This window comes from Streptopelia decaocto, assembly GCF_964273445.1.
Source record: "Streptopelia decaocto genome assembly, chromosome: 1".
NCBI classification, from domain to species: domain Eukaryota; kingdom Metazoa; phylum Chordata; class Aves; order Columbiformes; family Columbidae; genus Streptopelia; species Streptopelia decaocto.
The window spans coordinates 84,059,826-84,080,013 of NC_138663.1; the positions used below are offsets into that span (position 1 = coordinate 84,059,826).

General features: G+C 47.0%; 1 long non-coding RNA gene across 4 annotated transcripts; it reads left to right on the plus strand.

Annotated features, from left to right (window-relative positions):
- The first annotated feature begins 5,767 nt into the window (after positions 1–5,767).
- On the plus strand, positions 5,768–16,413 carry LOC309435281. Of its 4 annotated transcripts, XR_014183144.1 has the most exons (5): positions 5,768–6,097; positions 9,556–11,636; positions 11,991–12,102; positions 13,782–15,205; positions 15,857–16,413. It is a non-coding gene; the product is annotated as an uncharacterized lncRNA (long non-coding RNA). The 4 variants fall into 4 exon arrangements; XR_014183145.1 differs by lacking the exon at positions 13,782–15,205; XR_014183146.1 differs by lacking the exon at positions 15,857–16,413 and having other exon boundaries at positions 14,599–15,643.
- The last annotated feature ends 3,775 nt before the right edge of the window (positions 16,414–20,188 follow it).

Sequence of the window (20,188 nt, forward strand, 5' to 3'; positions counted from 1 at the left end):
TCTGAATATTTTTGTTTCAAATCAGAACAAAAGGGCAACCGCTCTAAAGAAGGAGTGAGCATTGGTGAGGAGGAGGGAATGCTCCAGAATGGTGAGGAGCAGGGAGAGTAGGTAAGTTTTCTGTGATTGCAAACCGCTGACTCTGAATTTCTGAAACAGAAATAGAAATATGCTCCTCTGGAAACATTTAGACAAGCTCTGCATTTTAGTTTTCAAATGTAAAACCACAAGTTTCTTTTTGCTAAATTCACAGGACAGGAAACTTTATTTAGCAAAAGGAGAAATCCCCACATGACCTCTTACCAGAGAACTGGAGGATGAGTAACATTTCCTTTTACATTTCATTTTTTAGCATTAAAACTAGTTCTTTCTTCCAAGAGGATTACAAATAAGATGGTGGTGGGAAAAAAAAAAAAATATTAGAGAGAAGGCAAAAGATTAGACTACATAAGCTTGAATGCATAGGTTTAAATGCAGGTTCCCAAAATCCTGACTCTTTCTATAGAATTCCAAGTGCATGGGGAAAAAGAAAAAAAAAAGCTCTTAACAATATCTCATGGCTTTGACTTTGATTTTGGGTCTAGGACATGAACACTCATTATAAACAAAACCAAAAATCTCAGAAAAACATAAATATTTCACTCAAAGCACCCAATGTGCAGCTGCATTTACTGTGATAAATTCAGTAAATCATTGTGCTTCTCTACTTGCTTCCTTGTTCTCTCAACAGTTCTTAGCAGAGCTGGTTTAGCAGCATTTTCCATATATCCTGTGGCTGTGCAACTTGAAAAATGACAGTATATTTTGCAAGGCTGGCTGTTTAAAGACAGCAGCTTCCATCTCCACATAAAAACAGAGATACATCTACTTTCTCTGCTAATTGTAAGTACTGGGATCTTGCAGCTAGAACATTTTTTCCCACTTGGATTTGTTAAAGTTTTTATGACACAGGTGGTTTACTGACTCTATGCCACCAAGGGTAAAGAGCATGACAATGAAGACTGGGGAGTCCCAGAATCAAAGATGAGTCCTCATGGAGGTATGAACAATGCTCATTTTATTACAATTCTGATTCTATTATATAGGGTTAGTCCAGGGTTCACATGGTATATGACACAACATAATTAGTTACAAAGTAATGTTCACGTGTTACAGCAATAGCACGTCTTTGTTTGACAAAATAGCACATATTTGTTCTACAAGACAGCATACCTTTGTTTTATAACCTCTTTTCTTGTTTTACTTCTTAATAAGTTTCTTTCTATTGATTATCCAAGGACAAATTCTTGCTGTTCGACACGTACGCTGGGTTGTGCAAGTAGGACTGGAAAAGTACTGAGTGCCCTGTTTCTTCAAGCATATTCTCTACATGACAATGCAGAGAATACTCATTAAATAGTAAAGCTCTGACACTCCATTCAAGGTTGTATCTCTGAGCTTTGCTGAGAAATGAGCTACTTGTGCAGTTATATGTCAATATGAAGCAAACAAAAACAATCTAAGAAAACTAAGTGAGGAGAACAATTTGTCTTTAAAACACATAGGCACTGTGAAGAAAAATGTTCATGAGTTTGGTACATCTATAGAGATGAATTCTCGTGTCGGGAACAGTAGGGAAATTATTTGCCAAGAAGCACTGGGAATGGCTTGTGAGCTGAAGGCTTGTTTTATAACAATATGGCATGGGTACAATGCTTATACTCTGATTTTAATAGACATTGTATTGAGCTAATTATAGACTCAAGATTTTTATATCACTGTGAACAACATTACATAAAGAATACAGAACAGGCTGTGCTAATAAACCTTACGGCAACAACAGACAGCAACTAATCACTAAACTAGTGGTGGCTATCAAAAAAATCCACCCTTTGTCTTTTTCAGTGTGCAGCAAACTCTAAAGATTTGCCTGTGAGCATTATAGGACTTGAAATGCCTCAGTTAAAGGTATGATTGCATTCTGCCTTCCAGACTTTGTCAGTTTTAAATGCTTTCTGCAGCCAAATGACACCAGAGATTACATCACTCTTAAAACAAACTAACATTGAAGTTGAGGTAATTTTGAAGGAGCAGATTTCACAGGTAGCTGTGCGAAATGCAACGGTTTGCATGACTCGCAAAGATAAGTGGAAAGTATATTTCTCTAACTCGTTGCTTACTGAAAATATTCCCTCGATTCTGCAGCACAGACCAGAATACTGTAAGCTAACAAGTTCAATGGACCCTGGACAATCTGAAAAAGATATCTGAAGAGGACATTTCAAACAGAGTTGAAAAGAATTGCATGAAGAACGCACAGAGGGACTTAGCCCTTAACACTAGATAGGAGGAGAGCAGACTTCAGGCTGCTCAGAGAAGTACTTAGTATGATTCCACGGGAAGAAATTCTTGAAGGTGTTGGGATCCATCAGTGTTGGTCACTTCTTAAGCACCACCTACTAAGAGCACAGGACCAGGTCATTCCAAAATACTGAAAATCTAGCAGGTGAGGTAAAAAGCCAGCTTGGTTGAGCAGCGATCTTCTTCTGAAATACAGAGAAAAAAGAAATTATATGGTCACCGGAAGCACGGTCAGGCAACATGGGAGGACTACGGAGATGCTGTTTGCCATGGTAGGGAGGAAATTTGTGCTGCCAAAGGTCAATTAGAACTGAAGCTGGCCAATACTGTGAAAGCTTTTCAAAATACATTAATGGCAAAAGGCAAAACAGAAATAACATTGGCCAATTAATTGATGAGCATGGTCACCTTATAAACAGGGATATAGACAAAGCTGAGACATTTAATATTTACTTCGTCTCAATCTTCAAACACCAAGGATGGACTTGGGGGCCCCCATAGCGCAGGGCTAGAGAACTATGGCTGCAAAAACAAGAAACTCACAATCAATCTGGCACTCATATGGGATCTGCTACTCCAGCTAGATCCCTACAAGTTGATGGGGCCTGATGGGATCCATCCACGGGTGCTCAAACTGCTGCCTGATGTCATAGCGAGACCTCTCTCTGATATTTCAATGCTTTCAGGAATATGGAGAGGTCCAGGAAGACTGGAAGCTGGCAAATGTTGTCCCAATATATGAGAAAGGCAACAAGGATGACTGTGGCAACTCCAGGCCTGTCAGCCCTCTCTTCTGTACCTGGAGAAGATTGTTCTGGGTGTTATTGAAAACCATTTGAATGACAACACACCCATTGGTCCCAGTCAGCACAGGTTCATGAGGGGAAAGTCTTGCCTGACCAACTTAATTTCATTCTCTGACAAGGTTATTCACCTAGGTGACCAGGGGAAGCCCGTCGATGAGATCTATTTGGATACCACGTAACAGTATAAATTGGAAAATGACCTGCTGGAGAGCACTGAGGGGGACCCGGGGGTCCCGGTGGACGGCAGGATGACCATGAGCCAGCACTGTGCCCTTGTGGCCAAGAAGGCCAATGACATCCTGGGGTGTATTAGAAGGGGGGTGGTTAGTAGGTTGAAAGAGGTTCTCCTGCCCCTCTACTCTATCCTGGTGAGACCGCATCTGGAATATTGTGCCAAGTTCTGGGCCCCTCAGTTCAAGAAGGACAGGGAACTGCTGGAGAGAGTCCAGTGCAGGGCAACAAAGTTGATTAAGGGACTGGAGCATCTCCCTAATGAGGAAAGGCTGAGGGAGCTGGGTCTCTTTAGTTTGGAGAAGAGTCCAGTGCAGGGCAACAAAGTTGATTAAGGGACTGGAGCATCTCCCTAATGAGGAAAGGCTGAGGGAGCTGGGTCTCTTTAGTTTGGAGAAGAGGAGACTGAGGGGTGACCTCATTAATGTTTGTAAGTATGTAAAGGGTGAGTGTCACGAGGATGAAGCCAGGCTCTTCTCAGGGACAAACAATGATAAGACATGGGGCAATGGGTACAAACTGGAACACAGGAGGTTCCACTTAAATAGGAGAAGAAACTTCTTCTCAGTGAGGCTGACAGAGCACTGGAACGGGCTGCCCAGGGAGGCTGAAGAGTCTCCTTCTGTGGAGACATTCAAAACCCACGTGGACACATTCCTGTGTAAGCTCATGTAAGTGTTCCTGCTCTGGCGGGGGGATTGGACTAGATGATCTTCTGAGGTCCCTTCCAGTCCCTAAGATTCTGTGATTCTGTCTTCATAGTCCGATGTCTCTCAATCCTTTCCGCCGCTGAGCTCAGGGGCCAAATCAGTTGTAAAAACGACATTCCTCGTTCAAAAGCTCCTTGCAGGGCTGAGGCAGAGGCGAGAGAGCGAGGCAGGTGCCGGGGGGGCGGGCCGTGGGGCGGTGGGTCTGTCGGTGGGAAAAGCGGGAATCGAACCAGGGACCCATTTGACCAATCCGCGGGTCCGGCGCCCTGGCCGCTACGCCAGCGTGATCCCACGGCGGTGGAACGCACGGCGCCCCCTATAGGCCGCAGAGCGGCCTGCGCGCCCGCTGAGGCCGCGAGCAGGGAGCTGTCAGCAGCGGGAGGACTTGGGCTCTGTCAGGCGAGGGGCGGGTGGGGGGTGTGTGTTCGGGCGGGGGGCAGGGGGGGTTGTAGCGTGGTGGTGGGAGGCAGCGAGTCGGTGGGTGCCCCCCCGCATGGGCCGAGCTTAGCGGGCGGGCGGAGGTTTGTAGGGGGAGCTGTGGCGTCCCCCGGCGGTGGGGATGGCGGTAGAGGAGCGGCCAGGTCGCGGGACGCTGGTCCGCAGGGCACCCACTTCCAGCCCCACCCCGCCCACCGCCCCCCCGGCCTTTAGCCGCCGCGCAGCCACTCTGCGGCCTATAGGGGGCGCCGTGCGTTCCACCGCCGTGGGATCCCGCTGGCGTAGCGGCCAGGGCGCCGGACCCGCGGATTGGTCAAATGGGTCCCTGGTTCGATCCCCGCTTTTCCCACCGACAAACCCCCACGGCCCCCCCGCACACCTGCCTCGCTCTCTCGCCTCTGCCGCAGCCCTGCAAGGAAGGAGCCCTTCAAGGAGGAATGTTGCTTTTGCAACCCAGCTGCCACCTCACCCCAGCCAGGGGGGAAGGATTGACACACAGCACACTAGGAATCCTTCCCACAAACCAACTCTCTTCCAACTCATCCTGCAATGCAAACTCATTCCTGCATTTCAAAAACAAGTGCAGCTAGAGGGAAGGCTAACCCAAGAGCCAGGAACCCACCTTTGCAATAGATCCAGCAGGGGAAGGGCCTTCTTAGCATGACATGAATGAATCCTGGAAACTGAGGCAGGCGGCGGGCAGTCCAGAAAGCCTGCAGTACCCAACCCGTGAGGCACAGGGCAGGAAATTTGCAGCTGGCATTTGGGGGTGTTAGCAAACAGGACACATAACCACGGACGTAGTTATATGCGGTGCTGGGAAACCAGGGGTTCGCACCCAAAGCTGGTTCCAACAACTGATTCAATCTACACTATATTTATACAAGTTGATCACATACATATTCATTACAATTCTTGGCAACCATTAGCATATTCCACACCTGTTCTAACACAAGCTATCTGTTTAAGCGATGCTAAGTAACATTCGCATGTTTATCAGTTGTTTCTCAGTTACCTGTTTTAAAGAATTAGGTCATAAATCTATGTCAATTTTAAGAATAGGGTATGGTTACTAAGTACAAAGATTCTAGGGTTACAAGGTTCGTTAATCTTTAAAGGTTGCTACCTTAATGTTCTCCTAAACTTGGATACAGTTTACAAAAGCTAGTTCAACTATAACAGGGGGGCATATAAGCTTTTTGCCCTATTGCGTGTGCCTACTTTTAGGTAGAACGGCCCATTTCGCAAAAGCATTAATAAAACATGCTTTGCTGAGAAATCCTGCCTGAGCCGATTCTGTTGGCAAGATGATGGTTTCCTACAAGTCTGGGGGCTCGTCCGAGACTCGACGTCGTCATCTCGGGGGTCCCTATCGCCAAAGGACGGGAAGGCGCGCCCCGTTGATTTCAATGGCCTTCTGGATGGTCGGTGGGGATTCCAGGACGGACGGACAGACAGAAACTGCAGGGCTGTAGTGACGAAGGCGGATCCCTGCAAACCATAGGCGAAAGGATCAAGGAAAAAGCGGGAAGCACGATACGAGCGAGCGGGCGACTTTGTGCGTGGACCAAGGTAAGAAATCAGACTGTTGAGTACTACCTTGGTGGTCGGGGGCGTTCTGAGAGGAGGGACGAGGCGCAAGGAGAAGCCTTGGGACTCCGAATGGGAAATAGAAAGGAAAACCGGTACCATTCCTCCATACAGTCCTTTAGGGAGGATGTTAAGGTATCGGGGAAACGTGTGATGTACAAAAAGGAAGGATAAATAGAAAATGATAAAGTATTGTGTTTTGTCTGGAAAAAATAGCCCTTGAGAGAGTGATATTCTGGCCAAAATACGGATCCATTGACAATTGGCTATGCAAAGATCTAAATTGGTATGTAAAAAAAACTGTGGGGCGTTTAAATCTTCCTCCACACCGGGGTGGGTGCGAGTCCCTCCCTTGCTGCAGTATGTTTTTGAGTGCAAAGTGTGTGGCCTGATCAGTGTAAAGTGCACATAAAAGCAGTGTTCGAGTCTCTCTTGAGAATGGGAAAATATCCTTTAGACATAAACCGTTGACCAAGTCTGAGACTAGGATTGGATCCAGCCGCACCTAAACTCCTCTCTGAAGGAGATTAGAAAGCAAGGGGCTCCTTCTGAACGTCGTGACTCAACGGAAGGGTGTCTCTGAATTTTTTTAGTGATGGGAAATAAAACTCGGCATAGAAAAGGGGACGCCCTTGGCCGGGGTATTGCAAAATCGGGAAAATATTTATGGTACAGCAAGTTTTTCAAGAAAAGCATGCAATGACCTTATATTGAGGAGACTGGCAAATTGGGGAATGTACATGTGAATGCCCTCCAGTGTTACAGTGTTACATGGATGCACCCCCTGGCACTCTGGGGATTTGATTATGTGAGGAAATCAAACTCTTAAGGGAAGATGGGGATCGATGAGCATCATTATTTTCTAATTTGGGGGGGGGGGGGCTATAATCCATTCTGAGCCGGTGTTAACCTGTTACTGAGAGAGCTGGTCTGTCCAGAAACATCATTTAAAAGAATGTGGAACTAACCCCACAGACAGGGGGAGACTACCTGGGCCCAAGGTGATTCTAACTGAGGTTATAATAATCAAACAAATGGAGATAATTGCCAAACAGTGGTTAAAAATCTGATAAAAGCTTTTGAGGAGATAAGGGTAAGAATTCTAATTGAGATTATAATAATCAAACAAATGCAGATAATTGCCAAACAGTGGTTAAAAATCTGATAAAAGCTTTTGAGGAGATAAGGGTAAACTGAAGGGAAGTGCAGGAATGTAGACAGAAGCCAGGGGAGCACCGACTGGGGAAGATTTTTGGAAAGCTTTGTGGACTGGTAGCAAGTGTGTTTGTGGATCTACGGAAGTACTTCAGAGAGCGTGTGCCAGGTTGGCAGGAAGAATTTCCAGAAATTCTGAGTGTGGTCATGTTTGTGTATGATGGTCGGGAACAGAAGTGAAAAGTTGAAGCACACTGACTGGTTGCAAGTGAAAGACTGGAAGGGAAAAGAACAAAACAAAACAAAAACACAGAAGATTTAGACCAAACTCAGTGAAAAAAGTGAGAGAATGAGAGAAAATGGAACGCTATTATTGTAGAAATCTGGGATATTTACCCCTAGGGCGGCAACTGTTGAAAATGACTAAAGGAAGAAAACTCAATACACTTTGGAAAATCAGAGGGGCTGAAAATGTTTTTGGTGTTGTGGTGGGTTTTTTTGGTTTTTTGGTTTTTTTTGTTTGTTTGTTCGTTTTTGCGGGGAAACGTGTTTAAATTGGAGAAGAGCATATAATTGGTAAAGTGATGGTGGTAATTGGTAATGAGGTCTAGTTTTTAGCAGAAACGGAAGCTCCCCTGTCCCTTCTAAATTCTACCCTAAAAAGATCCAGAACTGAAGACGGAGTTGTAATAAATGGGGTAGCAGGGAGGAAGGAGAGACAATTATGAATAAATTCCTGTTTGTGATAATAAGAATTAAAAGCATATGGGGAAGGAATATATTAGTGGAAGATTCCCCAGCTTATATATTAGAGAGAAACCTTTAACAGGCTCTGGGTGTGGAAACACAGTTACTGCCTGGGGGGGTGACAAGGAGAAAATGTGAAAGATATTGTATTACCTGGAAGTTTGTGTTGGTTTTGGCTGGGCTGGAGTTAATTTTCTTTGAGGTACCTAGTATGGGACTATGTCTTTGATTGATGCTTAAAACAGTGTTGATAATACAGAGATGTTTTTGTTATTGCTGAGCAATGCTTGCACAGAGTGGAGGCCTGTTCTGCCTCTCACGCTGCTCCAGCAGCAAGTGGGCTGGGGGGGAAGCGAGAACCAGTGGCACACTTATCTAAGCTCTTAGACCCAGTGTCTCGAGGTTGGCCAGAGTGTGTGCAAGCTGCAGCAGCAACTGCTCTTCTGGGGGGAGAAAGCAGGAAATTAAACCCTGCTGCTTTCCTATGGGGAGGTGGCAATGGGCTGCACCTCTTCATAGATGGGTCTTCAAGGGTAATTCAGGGGAAAAGACACAATGGGTGTGCCATCGTTGAAGGTGTGAGTGGTGAAATAAGAGAAACGGGAAGGCTGCCTAATAACTGGTCAGCTCAAACATGCCAGCTATAAGCCATCAATCAGGCACTGCAAATGTTAGAAGGAAAAGAAGGTACCATCTGTAATGGTTCTAGATACGCATTTGGAGAAGTGCACACCTTTGGGAAAATTTGGGAAGAATGGGGTCTAATAAACAGCAAGGGTAAAGAATTGGTTCATGAAGAACCAGTTGGTACAAGTGTTACGTAATCTGCTGTCACCAATAGAAGTGGCTGTAGTACATGTTACTGGACATCAGAGGGGCAACTCTTTTTGTGTCAGGGGAAGTTGGTTAGCAGATGAAATGGCCTGAGAAGCAGCCTTAACTTAGTTATTGCTTCAGGTTTTATCTCACGCCCGCCCAAGGTCCTGGCCCCACAAGAAATTCCAGTTTTCAATGAAAGGTAAAAAGAAGTCCTCCAAGAGTTGGAAGCCAGGGAACAGAATGGGAAATGCATACTCCCAGAGGGTAGAGAAATGTTAAATAAGCAAACCATGAGGAAGGTATTAGCAATTTTACATCAAGAGAGTTAATGAGAAAAACAAGTAATGTGTGACATAGTGTTATAAAAATATGGGTGTACTGGAATTTATACTATAGCCAAGCAAATTTGTGAATGATGTGTGGTTTGTAAAAAAGGAAATAAAAAGGCACTTAGGAAACAGCCTGCAGGAGGTTGAAGGCCAAGTTTATGACCCTTCCAAAATATTCAAGTTGATTTCACAGAATTACCTGCAGTTGGCTGAATTAAAAACTTAGTAGTGTTTGATCATCTTACCAGGTGGGAAGAAGCCTTCCCTTTAGCACTGCCACGGGGGCAGTGGTAGCAAAAGCGAAATAACGGATGGACCCCCACAGTTTGAAACTAAGGATTTGTTTCTCAAAAACTGTATACTCGGGTTGTCTTTTCTATCTTCTCTCAGGCACCAAGGGCTTCTGGCACAAACTCTGCCTTTAGAGTCTGCAGTCTGCCTGCAGGCAGTTCCAGCCTGGACACCAGGTCCTGGTCAAATCCTGGAAAGACACTAAGCTTCAGCCAGATTGGGAAGGCGCATTTCAAGTTCTGCTGATCACCGAGACAGTGGTACGACCAGCTGAGAAAGGGTGGACTCATTACACATGGATTAAAGAGCCAATCAGACCTCCAAAGGACAATGACGAGTGGCAAGTACTGACAACTGTCGACCCACTTCAACTAAAGATACAGAGATGAAAATGAAATGAAACTTTTGGGGATTACTAATCCTCTATTATGTAGAATTTACAAATGGGTTACTTAACATGAACGTCACTGAAACTGAAGGTTCCCTAACAATTTGAGTAGATGCTTGCCAGATCCATAACTGTGGGGATGTACAGAGCTAAAGGGAATTGAGTTATGAAAACAAACATGTGTCCAAGGGGACCGAGTCTAAGGATGATTTAAATAAGTGCATAGTTTTTGTTGCTGTCTCTCATTGCCCCTCCTGGTGCAGTGTTATGTGGACCACAGAGTTTAGGGGAGGGACAGTGAGCAATGAATGGTTATAGAATTAAAAAGAAAAATTACCCTATCCAAAGGGCAATCTCTCCCGGGATGTGAGTCTCTGCAGTGCAACCCTTTGCTAATTACACTACAGGGAGCGGATGATTCAGTAAGTGAGGTTTATGGATCACGAATAGACATTAGTAGAAAAGATGCCCACGCCTCAGCCCCACCTGGCCCGGCACCAGACGCCCAAAGCCCTTGGCCTTTCCTCCTTGCCGCTCACCAGCCTGCGCTGCCTGCCGCCCGCTTGGCCCTCTTGCTCTTGCTTCCCCGGCCCCCGGCAGACACGCAGCCAGGGACACTCAGGCAGCACAGCAGGAGGGGAGCCCTTTGGCCTGCTGCCCTCCCGCCCACCCTCAAGCCCACCCCAAAACATGCATGCGCCCAGAAACCCTGACCTGCACCACAAAGGCAGCAGCAGCACCAGCAGCAGCAGCAGCAAGGAACACCGGGCCTGTGGGCGCAGCTGGCCTACAGCAGGGGACGGCCCTTTGGCCACTTCCCGGACACTCTCCTGCTCTCCACCCTCCCAACCTCTTGCACACCCCCAGCCTCAGCGCTGCAGGAAAAAGAGACAACCTCACGGCTCCGGGAGGCCCGCACTCGCAGCAACAGCCACACCACAGCTGCAGTAAGCAACACCGCTTTAGCCACCCCTGCCAAACACGGTGCTAGGCCGGCTGCCACCAACAACAGTCAACCCCGTCCCAGCCAGAGCAAGTCCGCAGAGGCAGTGGCACCTAGTCCACCCCGGGCAGAAGGCAAGAGGCAGGATGCCGAAAAACCAAGAAGATCAAGCCCTGTTCACTTGTCCTCACCACTAGCAGGACCCTGGCTGTGACTCCAGATGATTTGTGCGCTTACCGTCTGTCACCCTCCTCAAGTGACCGGTGTGGCCAAGTCTCTGTACAGATCCCTGGGGGACTGTGCCCTGGAAGGAATCCAGTCCAGCAGCACCAACCGGCACGTTCAAACGCAGCTTGCGACAAGGCCCTTCCTCTGCTTAGGAGCGCCGTCCTCCGGGCTTGCCTCTGCAGATGTCTTTTGCTCGACAGTGCCCATCCTTGGCAGAACCTTTGGCTTCTGCTTCTCACCTAGGTGTCGAAAGAAAAGCTTTGAAGTGAGAACCAAACACGTTGCCACTAACCTTGCACTCTGTCCCCAGGGGAAAGTCGCTGACGCTGTCCGTCTTCAACACACCCGAGCCCAGATTTTAAACCACTCTTTTCTTTTTCAGAATAAAACCCAACAAGTGGGTGAGGGAGGTGACACTTAGGGCCCAGGAGGGATGGCAGGAAGGACGGAAGGACGGACAAACGGAAGGAAGGAAGGAAGGAAGGAAGGAAGGAAGGAAGGAAGGAAGGAAGGAAGGAAGGAAGGAAGAGTTTACATCTGGTTTGCGCCCCAGAGTCTCCCGTGGGTGGGCCTGGGCCGGTTGTGCCATTTGGGTGACGCTTGCTCCCAGGCCCCGAGCAGGTAGCTGTCAGCAGCGGGAGGTCTTGGGCTCTGTCAGGCGAGGGGCGGGGTGGGGGTGGGGGGGGATGTGTTTGGGCGGGGGCAGGTGGGGTTGTAGCGGGGCTGGAGGTGGTGTGCAGAGGGGCAGGAAGGGGGGAAGAGGGGAGGGGGGTGTGCTCTTTGCTCTGGGAAAGCGAAGACAAGACAGGTGCAGATTCTTCAAGTGCATAGGAGCTGTGATTTATTTGTAGTTGTTTGTGAAACAGATGTGAAAAACTGGTCAACGACTTGGGCTTCTGCTCAGATTGGTAGCTAATACAACAGCTGCTTTTGCTGTTTGACGGGGGTTTTTTGTTAATAATTCTTAAATTCCAGTCTTAGACAGCGAGACTAGAGAAGCTCTTCAGGATACCTACAATGTGACCACGTGCTGGCAGGAGTGGTTCATCGAAGCTCTGCTAATCTCAGTGACCCATTCATATTACAGGTAACAGGAACTAATGCTTAACTCTATTTGTCTACTCTTATATGGTATCTATTATGCTGCATGCATGTAATAACTCTTCTGAAATAGTGTGTTGGTCTTAGCTGTGTATGTTGTTTGCCATACGAGGCCAGTATGACAGCATTTTAAGGCTGCAGAGAGTTCTTTGTACTCTCTCTTGAATCGTGCTTGAGCTTCTCACCTGCTCTAATTGAAACAAAACAAAAAACCCCAAACCTAACAAAACCAGACGAACAAATCCAACCAACAAACCAAGCAAAAAGAAACAAAAACCAAAACCAAAAGCCTCTGGTTTTGAAATTATTTCAAGAAATGGCTGCTGGAGAGCTTATTTTCCAGAATTATTTTCCAGCTGAGGTATTTAGTTCTTTCTCCTGCTGTTCATGAGACAAGCTTGGAGTCGGTTTTGTCTAATCAATTATTTGACAGGCAGTTGTGAAGGAGTGAAACGAGAGCTGTGGCTGCCAGTTCTCATCGAAGGTCTGCAGGGTGCGTGTGCCTGCTGCCCTCTGCTCAGGGCCAGTGAGTGCAAGGGGCTGTGCCAGTGCGAGCTGAGTTATAGGAGTCAAGTGCAGAGCTTATTACACATTATTACCTTACACATAATATCTCACAGCCCATCTTCACCAATGTTCACATGTCCTTTCTGTGCATTGACTGGTAAAGGTGGGGAACACCTCCTTTTTTTTTCTTTTTTTTTTTAAATATGCACAGGTTTCCTCATATGTGGCTCTGAGATTTCAGCAAGTACTTGCTGGCTACGTGTCGTGGCATCTCTTTTCTGAGAGGGAAAACGGAAAATGAATTTACCAGCAGTTCTGTTGCCCCTGATCTGTGGAAAATGAGTCAGGCATCCAGTGAAGGACACTTTTGTCCCAGTTTGTGTATTTGTCAAAACACTTGGAGTAGGAGAAGACTAAGAGATCCAGGTGACTTGCCAGTCAGTGGGAGAGGTTTTGTAGTCACCAAGTAGATGCAGGACTAAGACCTTGAATTTCTTATGTCACATGCTTCTATAATGAGATTTGGTTTCAGCTGCTATCCTGTGCTGTGATTATTGTCATAATTGTGCATATTAACATTATATTAACTCAACTACGTTGCGTGCTGAAAGGATGCTGTAGGAAAGACTTAACTACCATTAGATCTGTTGACTGTCTTCACAGCAAACTTGTTTTCCTCTAAGCCGTGGTGTCAAACTCATTTTCCCTGGGGGACACATCAGCCTCGCGGTTGCCTTCAAAGGGCCAAACGTAATTTTAGGAGTCTAGAAATGTGACTACTCCTCCATTTATACAGTCCTAAAATTGCATTTGCTACAAATGAGTTTGACACCCCTGCACTAAACATACTTTGTGAAGAGGCTGCAAAGCGCTTTTTGCATTTTGGCAAAACCTGTGGATCTTTCAAGAGGACAAAGCCCCTTTCTCGCTGACAGAGTGGAGGCCGTGCTGATGAGGCAAAGGGGAGAAATGGATGGGCTACAAAGGTAACGCCTCTGTCAAAAGAAAACCTTATCCATCTGTTTGGGCTTTTAATAAGTACCTCGGAGTGTCAGGACATGACCCTGTGTGCTCACAGCAGCTTGTGTAGTTGTTGTGTTAACGTCACAGGGTCTGAAAATTAATTCAGTCGTGATGTCTTTTTATTTGTCCTTTCAGCTTTCTAACTGGTAACATTCTTCAGTGAGATGCTATAGGAAAGACACATGTGAACAGCTTTGAATTTCCTCAGAGTATCCAGTTGCTGCAGAGGGTAACCTACAATGTTCAGGTCTTTTGTGCTGGTGCCAACGTCAATGAATTAATTTCATTTCTAATGCATCATGTCTAAGTGTGCACTCAGTTATCTTCTCTCATGGGAAACACCTGGCTAATTTTCTAAACTTTCTGAAGGCCATTAGCATATTGCACTAACCTGGTCTCCAGAGTGAGCTGTGGCATTTTTCCTCCAAGGTAAACAGAGGTTTTTCTTTGCAAACCATGTTGTTACAGCCTGTCAAATGCGGTGGTTGTGGGACTTTCAGTGACTGGATATTAACTGGCCTCTTAGCCCACCTGCATATCCCAGGGAGCTGTCAAAGAGAAGACCCAGGGGAAAAGTCATGCTTGTCATTAGGAACAGACTTATGTTACATTAAAATGCCTTTTGTGCAAGGGTCCTTGTACGATATCTAGTGACTCTTAAAAGCACCTGCAATAAAGGACCTTTGATAGTGCTGGTCTCTGATAGACTTTTTTATTTTCCAGATGTGCTTAGTTAAAAACTGCCCACACTATGGGGATTGCAATCGGAATTTTGCTTGGCTTGGCAGAATGGTGTCTAGTTAAAAACCAAAACAATAGCACACTCCCCTCCCCACCCCCACGGCAAGAAAGTAGAGTCCACCAAGCACCCCACCCTCAACCCCCAAATTCTGGTAACTAATTTCTGGATGCTTTAATTAAAAGTCTTTGTTTGACTTCCTGGAGTTTTCAGTCAGACCACAGAAGATGAGGTAATGATACCATGTTTAGGACTCCTGGCGAATCTCCGTCATCACAACTTACCTGTTCAAACTAAGACAGAATCTTTGGTAAGAGTTTTGTTTTTGTGGCACGACCCTGGCTTGAGGGCAAGAGAGTTACTGGACTCTGGGGAATTGCCTTAGTATTTCTTATGCTCGTTTTTGTGGGACCAATAGCCCTGACCTGTTTGTTCTCCAGAGCTGGTGGTTGTTTCTCCTGTACTGGAGAAAATAACCAGTAGAACAGGCGGTTGGGTGTTCTCTTTCCTTCTCGACGTTTCTGTGTTGTTGCACTAGCTTGTGTTAGGCATTCAGTTTCTGCAGCTGTTCTCTGCAAACGAAGGATGAATTTAAAATTTGAGCATTCTTCCTTTGATAGTCTAAATGTTGTTAACACGTGAGGACTGTAGTTGGATTTCTGGTAAGCTGCCTGAACTTTGGCCGACAAAGATCTCAGTCTATGAAAGGATAAATCAAGAAAATGTCACTGATGTTGATGTCAGGCCAGGACCCTTGAATACTCATACACATCCATGTCTGAGCTGCTCAGTTCCTCTCTCTGCTTGAATCAGTGCCAAGGTGAGTTATGGTTCAATTCAGAAATGCAAATTAATCTACATGGCACTGAATGTGACACTGTTTACCTTGGGAGAAAGGAGGGGGAAGGAGAAGGAGGAACTCTTGTCAGCTCTGCCCACTGAGTAGAGAAGGAACGGGGGTCAGTGTTCAGTGGTTCTTTTCTGTTGGAGACATAAGCAAAATGACCTTCTCATCTTTCTTTAAAATAATGATGGCATTTATTGGCTTATTCTTTTTTTCCATTTTTCCTTATACAAGTTCAACACAGACTTTAGTCATTGACATCCACAGCCGTGTGGTGCACTAGAAGACTAAAGTAGATATCCTAGAGAACATTGCGCTCTGACGCCAGGGGGAAGTCGGTAACGCCATCCCTCTGCAACACACCCCTGAGCCCAGATTTTAAACCGCTCTTCTCTGTTCAAAAAAAAAAAATAAAAATCAAGCGGGTGAGGGAGGTGACACTTAGGGCCTAGAGCACACCACCAAGCAGGTGTCCCTGGTGGCCAAAGGCTGGTACCAGACTCTGTCACCCAATCTGCTTCCAAAACAGCTCCTTGGGAAACAAGAAGCAACCTGTCATTCCTTTCATTTTTGGGGACTCCATGTGAAGAGCAGCTGCAGACAAGTGTTTCTTTCCTTTCTTTGCAGACTTCTGAAGGTGTTCCAGAGAGGATCTTCAGAATATTGAAGGATTCAATATACACTTACGACAAGCCAAATCAAAGACTGATAACAAACCTCCGCTACCCAGTAATGAAACCAAAGGCTTCACAAAGAGGCCAGAGGTTCCAGTCAGGAAAGGACGACATCTATGCAGGTGAGAAACATAGCCCTGCCTTAGTGGCTTTGGGCTTTTTTTTTTTTTTTTTTAAACGCATTGACAGGTGTGAGGTGAATAGTTGCTACGTGTCCTCTGAGACCAGCTTGCATGGGCAGCAGTTCAATGTCCTTCTCCTTCACGTTCACTGGAAAACTGTTATCCCCAGCTTGCAGTTCCACACCCTCATCCACTACAAATTTGCAAGTTAACATTGCGAGAGACGCTGAAGGCAAAGCAGGACATTGCCCACAGCTCGCTCCGTCATGGGTGTTGGTGCTTCCAGGCTAGGGAAGGCTGAGGGCCTGGGTTAGGGACCGATTAAGCAATCTGGACATCCATAAATCCATGGGTCCAGATGGGATGCACCTGCGGGTGCTGAGGGAGCTGGCTGGTCATTTCTAGGCCACTCTCCATCATATTTGCTAAGTCATGGGAAACGGGAGCGGTGCCTGAGGACTGGAGGAAAGCAAATGTCACTCCAGTCTTCAAAAAGGGCAAGAAGGAGGACCCGGGTAACTACGGACCGGTCAGCCTCACCTCCATCCCTGGGAAACTGATGGAACGACTTATCCTTGGTGCCATCTCAAGGCATATCAGGGATAAGAGTGTCATTAGGGGCAGTCAACATGGCTTCACCAAAGGGAAGTCGTGCTTGACCAACCTCATAGACTTTTATGAGGACATAACCAGGTGGACAGATGATGGTAAAGCAGTGGATGTGGTCTGTCTTGATTTCAGTGAAGCATTTGACACGGTCTCCCACAGCATCCTCACAGCTAAACTGAGGAAGTGTGGTCTGGACGATCGGGTAGTGATCTGGACTGTGAACTGGCTGAAGGAAAGAAGCCAGAGAGTGGTGATCAATGGGGCAGAGTCTATTTGGAGGCCTGTGGAGTCCCTCAAGGGTCGGTACTGGGACCAGTACTATTCAATATATTCATCAATGACTTGCATGAGGGAATAGAGTGACTGTCAGCAAGTTTGCTGATGACACCAAGCTGGGAGGAGTGGCTGACACGCCAGAAGGCTGTGCTGCCATCCAGCGAGACCTGGACAGGCTGGAGAGTTGGGCGGGGAAAACATTAGTGAAATATAACAAATGCAAGTGTAGAGTCTTGCATCTGGGCAAGAAGAACCCCAGGTACTAGTATAAGTTGGGGAATGACCTGTCAGAGAGCAGTGAAAGGGACCTGGGGGTCCCGGTGGACAGCAGGATGACCATGAGCCAGCACTGTGCCCTTGTGGCCAAGAAGGCCAGTGACATCCTGGGGTGTATTAGAAGGGGGGCGGTTAGTAGGTTGAAAGAGGTTCTCCTGCCCCTCTACTCTACCCCGGTGAGACCGCATCTGAAATATTGTGACCAGTTCTGGGCCCCTCAGTTCAAGAAGGACAGGGAACTGCTGGAGAGAGTCCAGCGCAGGGCAACGAAGTTGATTAATGGACTGGAGCATCTCCCTAATGAGGAAAGGCTGAGGGAGCTGGGTCTCTTTAGTTTGGAGAAGAGGAGACTGAGGAGTGACCTCATTAATGTTTATAAATTTGTAAAGGGTGAGTGTCACGAGGATGGAGCCAGGCTTTTCTCAGGGACAAACAATGATAAGACAGGGGGCAATGGGTACAAACTGGAACAGAGGAGGTTCCACTCAAATAGGAGAAGAAAGTTCTTCTCAGTGAGGCTGACAGAGCACTGGAACGGGCTGCCCAGGGAGACTGAGGAGTCTCCTTCTGTGGAGACATTCAAAACCCACGTGGACACCTTCCTGTGTAAGCTCATGTAAGTGTTCCTGCTCTGGCGGGGGGATTGGACTAGATGATCTTCTGAGGTCCCTTCCAGTCCCTAAGATTCTGTGATTCTGTGATTCATAGTCCGATGTCTCTCAATTCTTTCCCCCGCTGAGCTCAGGGGCCAAATCAGTTGTAAAAACGACATTCCTCGTTCAAAAGCTCCTTGCAGGGCTGAGGCAGAGGCGAGAGAGCGAGGCAGGTGCCGGGGGGGCGGGCCGTGGGGCGGTGGGTCTGTCGGTGGGAAAAGCGGGAATCGAACCAGGGACCAATTTGACCAATCCGCGGGTCCGGCATCCTGGCCGCTACGCCAGCGGGATCCCACGGCGGTGGAACGCACAGCGCCCCCTATAGGCCGCAGAGCGGCGTGCGCGCCCGCTGAGGCCGCGAGCAGGTAGCTGTCAGCAGCGGGAGGTCTTGGGCTCTGTCAGGCGAGGGGCGGGTGGGGGGTGTGTGTTCGGGCGGGGGGCAGGGGGGGTTGTAGCGTGGTGGTGGGAGGCAGCGAGTCGGTGGGTGCCCCCCCGCATGGGCCGAGTTTAGCGGGCGGGCGGAGGTTTGTAGGGGGAGCTGTGGCGTCCCCCGGCGGTGGGGATGGCGGTAGAGGAGCGGCCAGGTCGCGGGACGCTGGTCCGCAGGGCACCCACTTCCAGCCCCACCCCGCCCACCGCCCCCCCGGCCTTTAGCCGCCGCGCAGGCCGCTCCCAGTGGTTAAAAATCTGATAAAAGCTTTTGAGGAGATAAGGGTAAGAATTCTAATTGAGATTATAATAATCAAACAAATGCAGATAATTGCCAAACAGTGGTTAAAAATCTGATAAAAGCTTTTGAGGAGATAAGGGTAAACTGAATGGAAGTGCAGGAATGTAGACAGAAGTCAGGGGAGCGCCGACTGGGGAAGATTTTTGGAAAGCTTTGTGGACTGGTAGCAAGTGTGTTTGTGGATCTACGGAAGTACTTCAGAGAGCGTGTGCCAGGTTTGCAGGAAGAATTTGCAGAAATTCTGAGTGTGGTCATGTTTGTGTATGATGGTCGGGAACAGAAGTGAAAAGTTGAAGCACACTGACTGGTTGCAAGTGAAAGACTGGAAGGGAAAAGAACAAAACAAAACAAAAACACAGAAGATTTAGACCAAACTCAGTGAAAAAAGTGAGAGAATGAGAGAAAATGGAACGCGATTATTGTGGAAATCTGGGATATTTACCCCTAGGGTGGCAACCGTTGAAAATGACTAAAGGAAGAAAACTCAATACACTTTGGAAAATCAGAGGGGCTGAAAATGTTTTTGGTGTTGTGGTGGGTTTTTTTGGTTTTTTGGTTTGTTTGTTTGTTTGTTTGTTCGTTTTTGTGGGGAAACGTGTTTAAATTGTAGAAGAGCATATAATTGGTAAAGTAACGGTGGTAATTGGTAATGAGGTCTAGTTTTTAGCAGAAACGGAAGCTCCCCTCTCCCTTCTAAATTCTACCCTAAAAAGATCCAGAACTGACGACAGAGTTGTAATAAATGGGGTAGCAGGGAGGAAGGAGAGACAATTATGAATAAATTGCTATTTGTGATAATAAGAATTAAAAGCATATGGGGAAGGAATATATTAGTGGAAGATTCCCCAGCTTATATATTAGAGAGAAACCTTTAACAGGCTCTGGGTGTGGAAACACAGTTACTGCCTGGGGGGGTGACAAGGAGAAAATGTGAAAGATATTGTATTACCTGGAAGTTTGTGTTGTTTTTGGCTGGGCTGGAGTTAATTTTCTTTGTGGTACCTAGTATGGGACTATGTCTTTGATTGATGCTTAAAACAGTGTTGATAATACAGAGATGTTTTTGTTATTGCTGAGCAATGCTTGCACAGAGTGGAGGCCTGTTCTGCCTCTCACGCTGCTCCAGCAGCAAGTGGGCTGGGGGGGAAGCGACAACCAGTGGCACACTTATCTAAGCTCTTAGACCCAGTGTCTCGAGGTTGGCCAGAGTGTGTGCAAGCTGCAGCAGCAACTGCTCTTCTGGGGGGAGAAAGCAGGAAATTAAACCCTGCTGCTTTCCTGTGGGGAGCTGGCAATGGGCTGCACCTCTTCGTAGATGGGTCTTCAGGGGTAATTCAGGGGAAAAGACACAATGGGTGTGCCATCGTTGAAGGTGTGAGTGGTGAAATAAGAGAAACGGGAAGGCTGCCTAATAACTGGTCAGCTCAAACATGCCAGCTATAAGCCGTCAATCAGGCACTGCAAATGTTAGAAGAAGAAGAAGGTACCATCCGTAATGGTTCTAGATACGCATTTGGAGAAGTGCACACCTTTGGGAAAATTTGGGAAGAATGGGGTCTAATTAATAGCAAAGGTAAAGAATTGGTTCATGAAGAACCAGCTGGACAAGTGTTACATAA